The 12,958-nt window shown below is 37.7% G+C and overlaps 1 long non-coding RNA gene across 15 annotated transcripts in view; it reads left to right on the top strand.

Annotated features, from left to right (window-relative positions):
• The window catches only part of LOC134484563 (uncharacterized), a 63,589-nt gene that overhangs the window by 22,691 nt on the left and 27,940 nt on the right, over positions 1-12,958 (top strand). For 9 of the 15 annotated variants that reach the window (XR_010062024.1, XR_010062028.1, XR_010062027.1 and 6 more), the window contains exons 2-3: positions 2,611-2,675; positions 7,268-7,327. This is a non-coding gene — a long non-coding RNA (uncharacterized LOC134484563). Of the gene's footprint in view, positions 1-1,697; positions 2,322-2,610; positions 2,676-7,267; positions 7,328-8,079; positions 8,840-12,958 lie in introns of those variants that run through there. The other 6 variants (XR_010062025.1, XR_010062023.1, XR_010062016.1 and 3 more) reach the window with 4 other exon arrangements.

Genomic DNA, 12,958 nt, shown 5'->3' with positions numbered 1-12,958 from the left:
AACTCCAGATGGTGAGGGGCAAGTATAATTCCCTAAGGAACATAAACTGATGTTACTAGACATCATCAGAAACCAGTTCTCCCACCAAAGCTAGCCCAGTATACCCCTGACACACCAGAAAAGAGATAGAAAAGTTTGTAGTTCAAATCACTGAACATGATGAGGTTAAAGGATTTTAAGAAGGACATAAATAACTCCATCAAAGAAATACAAGACAACAGATGTAAAGAGATAGAAGACCTCATAGAGGAAACCCAAAAATCCCTTAACGAATTACATTACAACATAACAAGCTGCTGGAGGAATTGAAAAATCCATCAGGAAGTAAAAATGGAAACAGAAAACAACAACAACAACAACAACAACAACAACAAAAACAACAATAACAACAGCAAACCACACAAAGATGAACACTCTGAATATAGAAAACCTGGGAAAGATATTAGGAGTCATAAACGCAAGCATCAACCAACAGAATATAAAATATAGAAAAGAATCTCAGGGGCAGAAGATACCATAGAAAACAGTTACACAATTGTCCAAAAATACAAAACAAAAAACTCCTAACCCAAATCATCCAGGAAATCATAGACAAAATGAGAAGATAAAACCTAAGGATAATAGGTATAGAAGAGAATGAAACTCCCACTTTGAAGGGTCAGTAAATATCTTCTACAAAATTATACTAGAAATCTTCCCTAACCTAAAGAAAGAGACAACCTTGCACGTACAAAAAGCAAAAAGAATTCCAAAAAAATTGGAGCAGAAAAGAAATTTCTTCCATCACATAATAGTTAAAATATAAAGTGCACAAAACAAAGAAAAAATGTTAAACGCAGTAAGGGAAAAAGGTCGAGTAACATAAAAAGGGAGACCAATCAGTATTCCACACTTCTTAAAATAGACTGTGAAAGCTAGCAATCCTGGGCATATATCACACAGATCCTAAATGAAAAAAAATGTCAGCCCAGGCTACTGTAAAACCTCTCAACTACCATAGATGGAGATTCCAAGATATGCCATGTCATGAGCAAATTTACACAATATCTTTCCACAAATCCAGTCCTACAAAAGATGATAGATGGAAAATTCCAGTACAAGGCAGGAAACTACACCCAGAAAAAGAAAGAACACAATCTACTTTTAAAAAACACAAAAAAGAGATAAAGTAGGTAGCCACAGAAACATAATTCGACATTTAACAAGAAAAATAATAGACAAAACCAATCATTTGTCCGATATCATTAAACATCAAAGGACTCAAATACCTATAAAACGACAAACACTAGAAGTCAACTGCCCTGGAATAAAAACACTTTATTCTTCCTCTGTCTGCAATGGAGGGGTCAGAGACATGGCCATCTGATGGACCAAAATCTAGAATTGACCTTGTGACTGAGGAGTGTCTCAAACATTCAGCCTCTGCTGTAGTGTACCTGAAACTGAATCCTTGTGAACAAGAATCCATAGAAGATTCTCACTTTGTTTGTGGCTGACCAGAACTTGTTCCTCAAACCTTATTGCATAGCCAATACAACTCTGACCACCAAAAAATCTCCAAGAACAATGGATTGAGGTCCCTTGGCCAATGAATAAAAATTCCAGCCTGGATCCAAGGCCACTTATCTAAGATTCTCACCAGAAAGGCCAATATCCCTCACACCCATACCTGTGCGGCTTTTAGTAAGTTTAAATAGGGATTAGATCCAGTGACTTTGACACAAGATTTCAGAATAAATCTCAGATTGCTGTCAAGTCTGTAGTGGAGGCCTTGGAGATAAGAATTTTCTTGAGTTCTCTGAAAATATGGAGCCCTGGAGTGCTGGGACCATAGTCTTCTATAGAAGGTAATCAGGAATAGTCCCCTACTTTCAAACTGGTTTAAGACCTTTCTCCTTTCAAAAACATTGGTATTTTTTTCTGCTCAGGATGATTAGGACTTAGAGTTACTCATTTGACCAAATGGTCTCTCAGAACCATCCCTTTTGCTTGGGGCCCATGGAATATTTTACCTCAGACCATGGAGCATTGATCCCTCTGTTGAAGGTTCACTGAAATCCAAAAGGAGGGAGCAAATCCTGGAATCTCATGCTACTTCCTTGTGTAAGGTCACATGATATGTTGTGAAGTCATCAGTCTGGTGCTCATTTCTTTTTGGTTGAATATAGTTTTTAGGAGGCAATCAGGCTTAGGACACCCCCAACTTTTCTTGAATCATGGAATCTATATTCAGTCTCTTGCAGATTCAGCTAAAGATGTGTATATGCTAGACTGTGAAGTACCATTAGAAGATGAAGCAATGTAGGACCTCTTGAGCTATTGTAAGCAATTTAATTTTTTCTCAAATACTAGGGGAATTTGAATACTCAAAACAATTTCCTGTCACAGGGACATCAGCAACTCTTCTTTACTCGGGGGTACTCATCTATTCTTTCTTTGATTAAGGAGGTGTCATATGTTATCCCTGAAAGAAAGGTTACTTCATATCATTCTAGTTTGTCCAAAGGAAGTTTAGATATTAATTTAGGGTGAGGAAACCCACACTATTTCTTGATATTATGGACTGTGCCACAGATATGTTTCCTAATTTTTCCCTGGTTTCTCTGTCAGTTCAAGGTAAACTGGAGGTTCACTTGGGATGCAATGAAGAGCCCCTGACAAGCATATTCTTCAAAGTAAGATGAATATATTCCCCTTTCTTTGAATAAGAAAATCTAGACATACCCTTAAAGTTGAACGTGGCTTAATACAAATTCTTCTGATAAAGAACATACAGAGAAGCAAATGAAATGAATTCTCATACAGATGTTTATTTTTTCTTAAGGAAACTTTAAATTAATATCCCCTGACAATGGTTTCTTCCGAGAATCCACCTCTATCCAGAGAATCTCAGTTCTATTCTTCTAAGAGGTCTTAATGTTTCCTTCTGACCTGGGTGGCCAGGCATACATAAATGTTTGAAGGAATGGCAGACCACATGGACATGATGTCCTCAGACATGTCAGTGCAAATCTGAGCCCTAACCTACGTTCTGCCTTTAAGGTTTGTAACATAAAATGGAGCAGTTTCATCTTTGTTGTCCATGATTATCCTGCTGCTTAACAGCTTGAGGAAAAGATAAATCCAGAGATTACCACCCAATATGTAAGAGCAAATTCCCTAATTTCTGGCAAGCATGCCTCATAGTCCCCAGACACATGGTTATTCTGGACTGTGAAAACAGTTGCACTTGACTCTCTTCTTCCAGTACCCAAGGTAAACCTTTGCCTGAAGGATTCTGTGACCTTTTCGCTCTTTCCAGTCCTCCTAAATGTTCTCTCTGAATATTGGGCCCTTGAATTTCCAACAAAGTAGTTGTATACCTAACTGATCAGACATATTTTCAAAAGTGACTCCTTCTATAATCCAGGGACTCGACTCTACTCCGGTTTGAAGTCCCAGAGTCGAAGTTTGGAATCAGAGTATATAACCCTTGCAAACTGCAATCAGGCAAATCAATAGAAATGTAATAATTTCAACATTTCTGCTTAGATCTTAACAGCTGAACGAACCAGAAGGATTAACTTAGCCAGAAAAAATTATCCAAAGCCTTTGGCAGAAGAAATATGTTCCTGTCTTTTCTCTTGCATTAACAGAAATTATGAATATATAAAACTCTGAATGAGAAATTGAAACTTATGATTACTGCTGGAAACTTTATCCTGGTGTAAGGTACCAGGGACCTTTTCTGTTGACAGAAGTGTGTATGGCACCTATATACACTATGCCTGAAGAAATTTCTCTTCATTTTCAATAGTGCTTTAGAGTTTTCCTCTCTTACATGGGGTTCACTTTACCCAGTGTTAACTTACTCCTTCTTCTTATATTGTAGAGCATGTCAGTACTCGCCAAAGTACAGCATTGCCCTAGATCCTTTATGGTAAAGAGGCTTAAAACCTGCTTGAAGACTTACATGGCCCTTTTATATTCCTATTCCCATCAAGTGGTGTTGTCTTTTCTCCTTAAAGAGCTGCCAGACCAAGGGAGTGTTATACCACGCATCCTACATGAATGATCATCTAACATTCCCTGTCTTTCCAGTAGGATTGTGGGTCAATTTTCTACTTCAATCCACCCAGTAGATTTTAGACCCTCAGCTTCTGCAAATGGGGGCTTGGGAAATCAAATTCTATTGAAAGGGCTCTAAAAATTATTCCCAGTGCACATCAATTGTCTCAGACCTCCTCCCTGTGTACTATGGGAATTTTGGAGTACCTGTGGTACTAAAGAATCACTAGAGCTGCCCTTCGTCCTATGCCACAGAACACAGCTATTAAGAAAGTTTGCTTAAAACTAACCTCTTTATTCAAGGTATTCATACAACACATATGCAAACAATGGTATCTTATATTTCTCTGCTTCTAAATCCTAGTTCAGAAGACACAAAGCTAAATTGACTCTTATACTATGTGCCTTAAAGTAGGTCATCAAAATATACACCATTCCTATATTTTATTCACATATGTGTGTAGCTGAACACATCCATGAAGAAACATCACCGCTTCCTGAACCACTTATACTGTTGTTGTGACTATTGCCTGGACTAAAAGATATATAGGGTATACATATAGAGAACATACTTAGAAGTTACTGAGATAGAGGCAGAACATTTCTCCAAGACCCAGTGTAGCCGATAACCTTCCCCTGCTGACCATGGGTGAAGTGGATACTTCTTTTCTTCAAAATATGACTAGGGACCTCCACATTCTGAACCAATACATTCAGGACTTCACTTTTGCTAAAGATCTTCTCAGAACTTCCCATTCTGTGAATCTCTTCTCAGAACTCTACTGTTCTGATATACGTCCTAGACTCATTCCTCTTTGACGAGGCCATGAGAACCACCCTGAATGATGATGTGACTCCTTCCCCATCAGTGTGGCCTTGGATCTTTCTCACCTCTTGATGGAGTACACTTCCTTTGACCAAAGGAAATTCACACATTCCTTTATTCACAAGGTGACATGAGACATGCTTTTCCAAAAAATAGTATGCCATACCTTGTATTCTAAAGCAGTCCCTCACGAATTTGAATTACCTCACATGGATATACTGTAAATAATAGAAATTCAAGGCTTTTACCTTTTACCATGGTGGGTAGAGAAATATGTTCTTCCACTCGGGTTTGAGGTCCCAGTTCCTATATATAGAATCATTGATTGATGGAATCAATCCAATCACTAGAAATCAAGAGCACCCTTTGTTGCTGCCAATATATGGACATATTAAGACAAACTGAATGAGCAAAAGATCCAGAGACAGTCATGCAGGCTGTTTAAAAAAGGCCTGGGATGTTACCTGCACTTCCCCATATTAAATACAAGATGTAAAATTCCTACCAATTAAAGAAGTATAGAAATTGAACGGCATTGTTGGGGAAAATCCTTTACCAAATCAGGTAATAATGACATTCATGTTTCACAGGATGTTTCATATTACGAACCCCAACTCCAAGGGTTTTCTAACACATACCTTTGCACAATCAGATCTCAAAGTTTTCTCTTTCTTAAAGGCGTCAAGATCTTCCTTTTTCCATCAATTACCTAAGTCATTGAACAGAATGTCAGACCTCCCTCCTACAACTGAGCCTACTCTACACATTCCCTGGTTGCCTTATGTCCTCTCAAGTACTCATATAAAGGAAAGACCCCCAAACTTTGATTATTTGAAAGTGGGCTCAATTCACTTCACTTCTGACGAAAGAGGCCCCATGGTCTCATGGCATACCTCTGTAGAAGCCAGAATCAGATTCAATAACATGCAGTTCAATGTAGTACAAAATGGGATCTTCATCCACAAAAACTATAGACATCCAGTTCCTGGCCAAGGGAGTATTGGTATGGATTGATGCTCACAGAGAAATCTCAGGTTTGGCTCCTATGGGCAAGTCTCATTGATTCCATCTATATTTGTGAGGAGTTTCAGTTGTAGCCTCTAGCTCTGGATGCCCCAAGAGCATCACTTAATTACAAGGACATCTTATACCTGATTTAACTTCATTTTTCTTAATTGCCAAACTTGACCAAGATTGCCAGGCAATCATAATTCCAATTTCCCAGTGGGACATCATAAGATTCTTGGTGTAGATCAGAGGGCAGAGTACAGATAGCTAAAATTAAAATATATGCAACCTTACTACAGAAGGTTGTCAGAAATGCAATTTTTCCATCTCTCATTTATGGATGTGTACACATGTACACTTATAAATATATACATCATATATACATATATACATCACATATATGTATATATGTATATATACATTATATATATATACACATCATAGGTATACATATATACATCATATATACATACATATATGATATATATACATGTATAAATCTTATATATACATATACATATACATATACGTACACGTACACGTACAGATACACATACACACACACACACACATATGTGTGTGTGTGTGTGTGTGTGTGTTTGTGTGTGTGTGTGTGTGTGTGTGTATCAATGGAGCATCACAGTTCAGACAATCACCCTGATAGAAGAGCATGCTGACTAATGGAAGCTGGAAAGAATAATTGGAAGAAAATTATGCAATACCATATGTTTTCCCACCACCAAAGGTGAGCTAGAATTTTTCATTCTTCACAGTTAGGTGACTGGATCTTGGTAATTGGTTAAAAATGGCCAGGCACTTTCTTGTTTAGCAAAGCAGTTCAGGATGACTCCATAAGTTGCAGTTATGAACACAGGTTACTCAAACTGCACCTATTTCCAAGCCATCTCAAAACCATCCCCTTTAGATGAAGGGAAATCAGCACTTCACTTTGATTGGTAGCCTTCAGGTTTTAATTCTTTGACAAATAATACCTTACACCATCCCCTTCTGTCTAAGATCAGTTATAAGAATGACTATAGTTTACTATTGAGATCTCAGAATTTTTTTTTTTTTGCCCAAGAGGACCAAGATTAAAGAGTCCTTAGAGCATACTCAACCTTCTAATAGGGATGTTTAGATCAAAGGTAACCCTCTAATAGGGAGCTTTAGATCATGTCCATCTAATTATGGCCACTAAGAAAATACAGATGTGACCAAAGGCACTTCACTTAATTATGATCTATGTTAGTAAATCGTGAAACTTTCATTATTTGTCCTATATACCATCCTTCATGCTTATAACCATCGTCGATGATTAGCTTCAAGAGGATTTAGAGAATGAAAATCATGACTGCTGAATAATACTAATGCTTGGATCCCTGACAGGCCTCCCATGGTGTAACTGAAGATACGATATGTGAAGTAGCCCTAGCTTGCCTGCTCAAGGTAGGCTTGAACACTCCATTATCCTTAAATAGGTTTGTCACTTTAAGCAGATTCTACGTTTCTTTAATATTCTACTCTTAAACGTCATTACTTTAGATCATCGATTTATGTCCAGTATATATCAAATGTACATTCTGTATATAAGAGTGTCCGATATCTGTCTTATAAGACTTACAATTCCTGAAGTCATCTCTGGCACCCAGGTCTCAAACTCCACTTCCAGTCAAAAAGGTCCTCAGCAGCTAACCTATTTGACAAAGAATGATTCTGAACCATGCTACTTTTGATGAAAGATGTCACAAAATTAACACTTAACTGTGTCTCACATTCAAAACTTCCTCTAGGAGGGACATCAGAATGATACCTTTTGCTCCAGTTGTTCTCAAATTCACATCTTCTGTCCATGGGGTCTGTAATGTCACCGTTTCATAGAAGAACTTCAGTGTCTCTCCTTTTCCCTATGGGAGCATCAACTCCACATCTACTCACAAGTATTTCACCTTTTTTCTCTGTATAGTGGACAAGAGCACTTTCACCAAAGGCCCACATTGGCCTGAAATATCTTCTTTTGCCCAAGGCGTACTCATGCCTGCACTCTCTTGTGGCCATCATTAGCACTTCTTCTCTTGATTTTGTGAGCCTGCTATATCCCAACTCTTTAGGATTACATACAAACTTATTTCTGCTACATGTATTCTGAGACATTCCTCCATGGAAGAAAGGGGTGTTGATCTTTTCTTGTCTGACAAAAGTCTTCAAAGCCCAAAGACAACTGCTGGAATGAAATGCAACCTATAGGACTGATGGAAGAATTGCTACCTGGACTTTCAAATGGCATGAAAATATATGGACATTCTAAATACTGAAAAAGAATAGGAAGCTGATCAAGCAATACTGGATCTTCCTCTGCTCCACGAGGTACTAACATTTTCTCCAGAATAAAATGTTTTTTCTTATAATTTTAGAAGTAGCCAGAGATTTTAAACTTCTAACAAACCGGTATACAATATCTCCTTTGCACATTTTCTCAGAATTCCCGATGATGTCCACGGTGCAATAACAACTTTTTCCCATGAAGTCTGGTATATTACCTTTTTGATGACTGACACAACAGTCCTACTTCTATGCAAGTTCCCTACCTCCACCATCTTACTGAGTAAGATTTAGACTTATACAATTAAGAGGACTCCAGAAGGCCAAGGAATTACGACACATTCCCCATATGCCAAATCCATTTCCTCTCTAAAATTTCTAAGTTTATTGTCCTGAGAAACACTGTTCTGACGAAGAGATCTCAGAGAAATCTGGACTGAGTTCTCAAACAAGAGTCTAAAAGCAAGCACAAATCAGACTACTGTCTTCATTGTGTTCCCTTACACTGAGGTGTCCTTTCACATGCAGAGGAATGTGTAGATGGACATATATTTGAATAAGATACTGAACCTAAGACTACTGCATTAGAGCCTCGTACAAGACTTCTAAGACTGTTGACTGCCTACCATGGATATTCAGGTGTGTATTCTTTACTGTGATTTTCAGTTTGGAGTTGCTGAAGTAGTGTGTGGCTGGAATGTTCTATAATTTCCAAGGTATCAATCAACCTTCAACTTCTGCTCAATAGTACTCCAGACATAAGAGGAAGAGAAGCTATGCACATTCCATAAAGTCCAGGGGAGATCCTATTTCACCCTTATACTTTAAAACATCAAAAATCTATCACCTTTTCCTGGAGGGACAGCAAAAATTCCTCTTCTGCACACAGGGAAATTAGATATTCCTCCACCTATTCAAAGGAATCTGAGGATCCTCTTTTCATTTATATGATTTTTTAATTTAAGTTTCAAATATACCATTTCCTGGTTTCCTGTTCATACATCATCTATCTGCTCTCACTCCTTCTTCGATAATGGTGTTCCCATCCACATCATCCACCCGTCTAATCTTTCTCACCTTCCTTATATTAAGAGTCCACATTTGGAAGGATTAAGAGCTTTTCCTCCCCTTGTTGCCCAAAAAGGACATCTTGTGCTACATATACATCTAAAGCCATGAGTCAATCCATGTATATACTTTGGGTGATGCTTTACTCCCTGGGGCCTTTCGTTGTTGGGCATTGTTGTCCTATGAGGTTGCAAGCCCCTTCAGGTCTTTCAACCGCTTCTCTAATTCCTGCAACTGGTGTTCCATTTTCAGATTAATGTTTTGCTGCTAGCATTCAACTATGAATTTGACCTGCTCTGGCTGTGTCTCTCAGGGACATCTATATCCAGTTCCAGTCAGCATGCACTTCTTAGCGTCAATAATCTTATATACTTTTGGTGACTGTATATATGTATATGAGCCACAGGTGGGGCATGAATTCCTTCAGTCTCTACTTCTACCTTTGCCTCCACATAAACTCCCGTGAATGTTTTTTGTTCCGCCGTTTAAGAAGGAGTGCAGCTTGCATAATTTGATCATTCTTCTTGAACATCATGTGGTCTGTGGATTATATCTTGCCGAATTCGAACTTTTGGGCTAAAATGCACTTATCAGAGAGTGCATACTATGTGTCCTTTTCTGTGATTGGGTTACCTCACTAAGGGTGACGCTTTCTAGGTCAATCCATTTTCTTATGAGTTTCATGAATTCATTGATTTTAATGTGGAGTAGTAGAACATTGTACAGGTGTATCACATTTTATGTATCCATTCATCAGTTGAAGAGCATCTTGATTCTTTCCAGTTCCTGGCTATTATAAATAATAATGCTGTGAGCATAGTGGAGCATGTGTCTTTGTTGTATGTTGCACCATCTTTTGTGTGTATGCAGAGTACAGGTACAGCTGGGTCCTCAGTTAGGGCATTATCCAATTTTCTCAGGAAACTTCAGAATGATTTCCAGAGTTATCGTACAGGTTTGCAATCCCTCCAATAATGGAGCAGTGTTCCTCTTTCTCCATAACCTCACCAACATCTGTTGTCACCTGAGTTTTTGATCTTAGCCATTCTGACTGCCGTGAGGTGGAACCTCGGGACTATTTTTATTTTTATTTCCTTGATGACTAAGGATGTTGAACATTTCTTGACACACTTCTCAGCTATTTGTTATTCCTTAGTTGAGAATTCTCTGTTTAGCTCTGCACCCCATTTTTCATAGGATTATTTGGCTCTCTGGTGTCTAACTTCTTGAGTTATTTGTATATTTTGGATATTACCTCTGTATCAGGTGTAGGATTGATAAAGATCTTTTCCCAATCATTTGTTTGCTGTTTTCTCCTAATAACAGTGTCCTTTGACTTACAGAATCTTTGCAGTTTTACGAAGTCTCATTTCTGATTCTTGATCTTACAGTACAAACCAGTGGTGTTTAGTTCAGGAAATTTTTCCCAGTGCCCATGTGATCAAGATTCTTCTCTACTTATAGTTTCAGTTTATTGGGTTTGATGTAGAGGTTTTCGATCCACTCAGACTTAAGGTTTGATTAGACCAATAAAAATGAATCGATTTGCATACTTCTACATGCTGCCCTCCACTTGTTGAAAATCCTAATTTTTTTTCATTGGATGGTTTTGGCCTCTTTGTCAAATATCAAGTGACCATTGATGTGTGTGTTTGTTTTGGGGTCTTCAATTCTATTCCACTTATCAACATTCCTAGATCTGTACAAATACAACTTTTTTTTTTGTCATTGATTTTTTTTAATCACTATTGCCCTGTAATACTGCTTGAGGTAAGGAATGGTGATTCTCCCAGAGGTTCTTTTATTGTGGAGTACAGCATATGTATGTTGTGCCATCACTTTTATTAAATTCTAAAAAGTCTTTAATCTTTCTTTATTTCTTGCTTGACAAGTTATCTTTGAGTGGAGCACTGTTCAACCTACAGGTATGTGTGGGCTCGCTGATGTTTTGTGGATATTGAAGATCAGCCTTTGTTTGTCACGGTTTGATTGGATAAATGGACATATTTCAGTTTTCTTAGATCTGTTGAGGCCTGTTTTGTGACTTGTTATATGATTAGTTTTGGAAAAAATACTATGAGATGCTGGGAAGAAGGCATATTATTTTATTTTAGGATGAAATATTCTATAAATATATGTAATGTCCGTTTTGTTCACAACTTCTGTTAGTTTGTCTAGATCTTTGTTTAATTTCTATTTCCATGATCTGTCCATTGAAGAGAACGTGGTGTTGAAATCTCCCACTCTTATTATGTGAGGAACATTGGGTGCTTTGAGCTTTAGTAAGGTATCCTTTAGGAATGCAGTTGCCCATGTATTTGGAGCAAAAATATTTAGGAGTGAGAGTTCCTATTGCTGTGATAATCTTTTGATAAATATGAAATTTCCTTCCTCACCTGTTTGGAAAACTTTTGGTTGATAATCGATTATATTCCATAGTAGAATGGCAAATCCAGCTTCCGTCTATCAGACCATTTGCTTCAAAATTTGTTTTCTAGCCTAATACTCTCAGGTAGTGTCTGTCTTTGTCTCTAAGTTGTGTTTTTTACATGCAACAAAATGCTGGGTACTCTTTATGTATCCATTCATTTAGTCTATGTCTTTCTATTGGGGAATTCACTCCACTGTTGTTAAAATATATTAAGGAATAGTGATTGTTGCTTCTGTCATTTTTGTTGTTAGAGGTAGAATCATGTTTGTGTGTCTCTTTTCTTTTGGTTTCATAGCAAGATTAGTTTGTTGCTTTTTATAGTGTGTAGTCTCCCTCCTTGTGTTAGAGTTTTCTACCTATTATCTTTCGTAGGGCTGGATTTGTAGAAAGATACTGTATAAATTTCGTTCTGTCATGGAATATCTTCTTTATTCCATATGTGTTAATTGAGAATTTTCCTGGCAATAGTAGACTGGAATGGCTTTTGTGTTCTTTTATGGTCTAGAGTATATCATTGCAGGATCTTCTGACTTTCATAGTATCTGGTGAGAAATATTGTGTAATTCTCATAGGTCTGACTTTATATGTTACTTGACCTTTTTCCCTTATTGCCTTTAAACTTCTTTCTTTATTTTGTGCATTTAGTGTTTTGACTATCATGCGATGTGAGGAATTTCTTTTCTGGTAAGATCTACTTAGAGCTCTTTTGGCTTCTGGCATGTTTTTCGGCATCTCTGTCTTTAGGTTGGGGAAGATTTCTTCAAATTTTTTTGAAGATATATACTGGCCCTATAAGTTGGGATTCTTCACTCTCTTTTATACTTCTTATTCTAACACTCGATCTTCTCATTGTGTCCTTGAGTCCAAACAACAGGTAACTTGGAGCAGAAAAGATGGTCTTATCTCTGCCTTCAAGTGTGTAGGCACTCTTACCAACTGGTTTTCAGCTCTCAGTACAGCCAGAAAACAAAAAAGTCCTTCAGCTGAATTCTCCTAGTTCCCTGTGTAAATATTGTGTACCTCCTTCAAATGATAAACTCTGAAAGCCTTATTTTATCCAAAATAGTTTTGGTGCATATGTGTGTGTGTGTGTGTGTGTGTGTGTGTGTGTGTGTGTGTGTGTGTGTGTGTCACATGTCCAGCAGACTCTGAATGGTCATTCCTTCAGTCTCCAAAGAACAATATCTCCCTACCCCTCTTATGGATATTTTATTTACTCTTTCAAGGAAGGAGTGAATCATCAGGATTTTGGTCCTCCT

Source organism: Rattus norvegicus, assembly GCF_036323735.1.
Source record: "Rattus norvegicus strain BN/NHsdMcwi chromosome Y unlocalized genomic scaffold, GRCr8 chrY_unlocalized_10, whole genome shotgun sequence".
Classification (NCBI taxonomy): Eukaryota; Metazoa; Chordata; class Mammalia; order Rodentia; family Muridae; genus Rattus; species Rattus norvegicus.
This window is presented reverse-complemented; position numbering and strand designations above follow the sequence as displayed.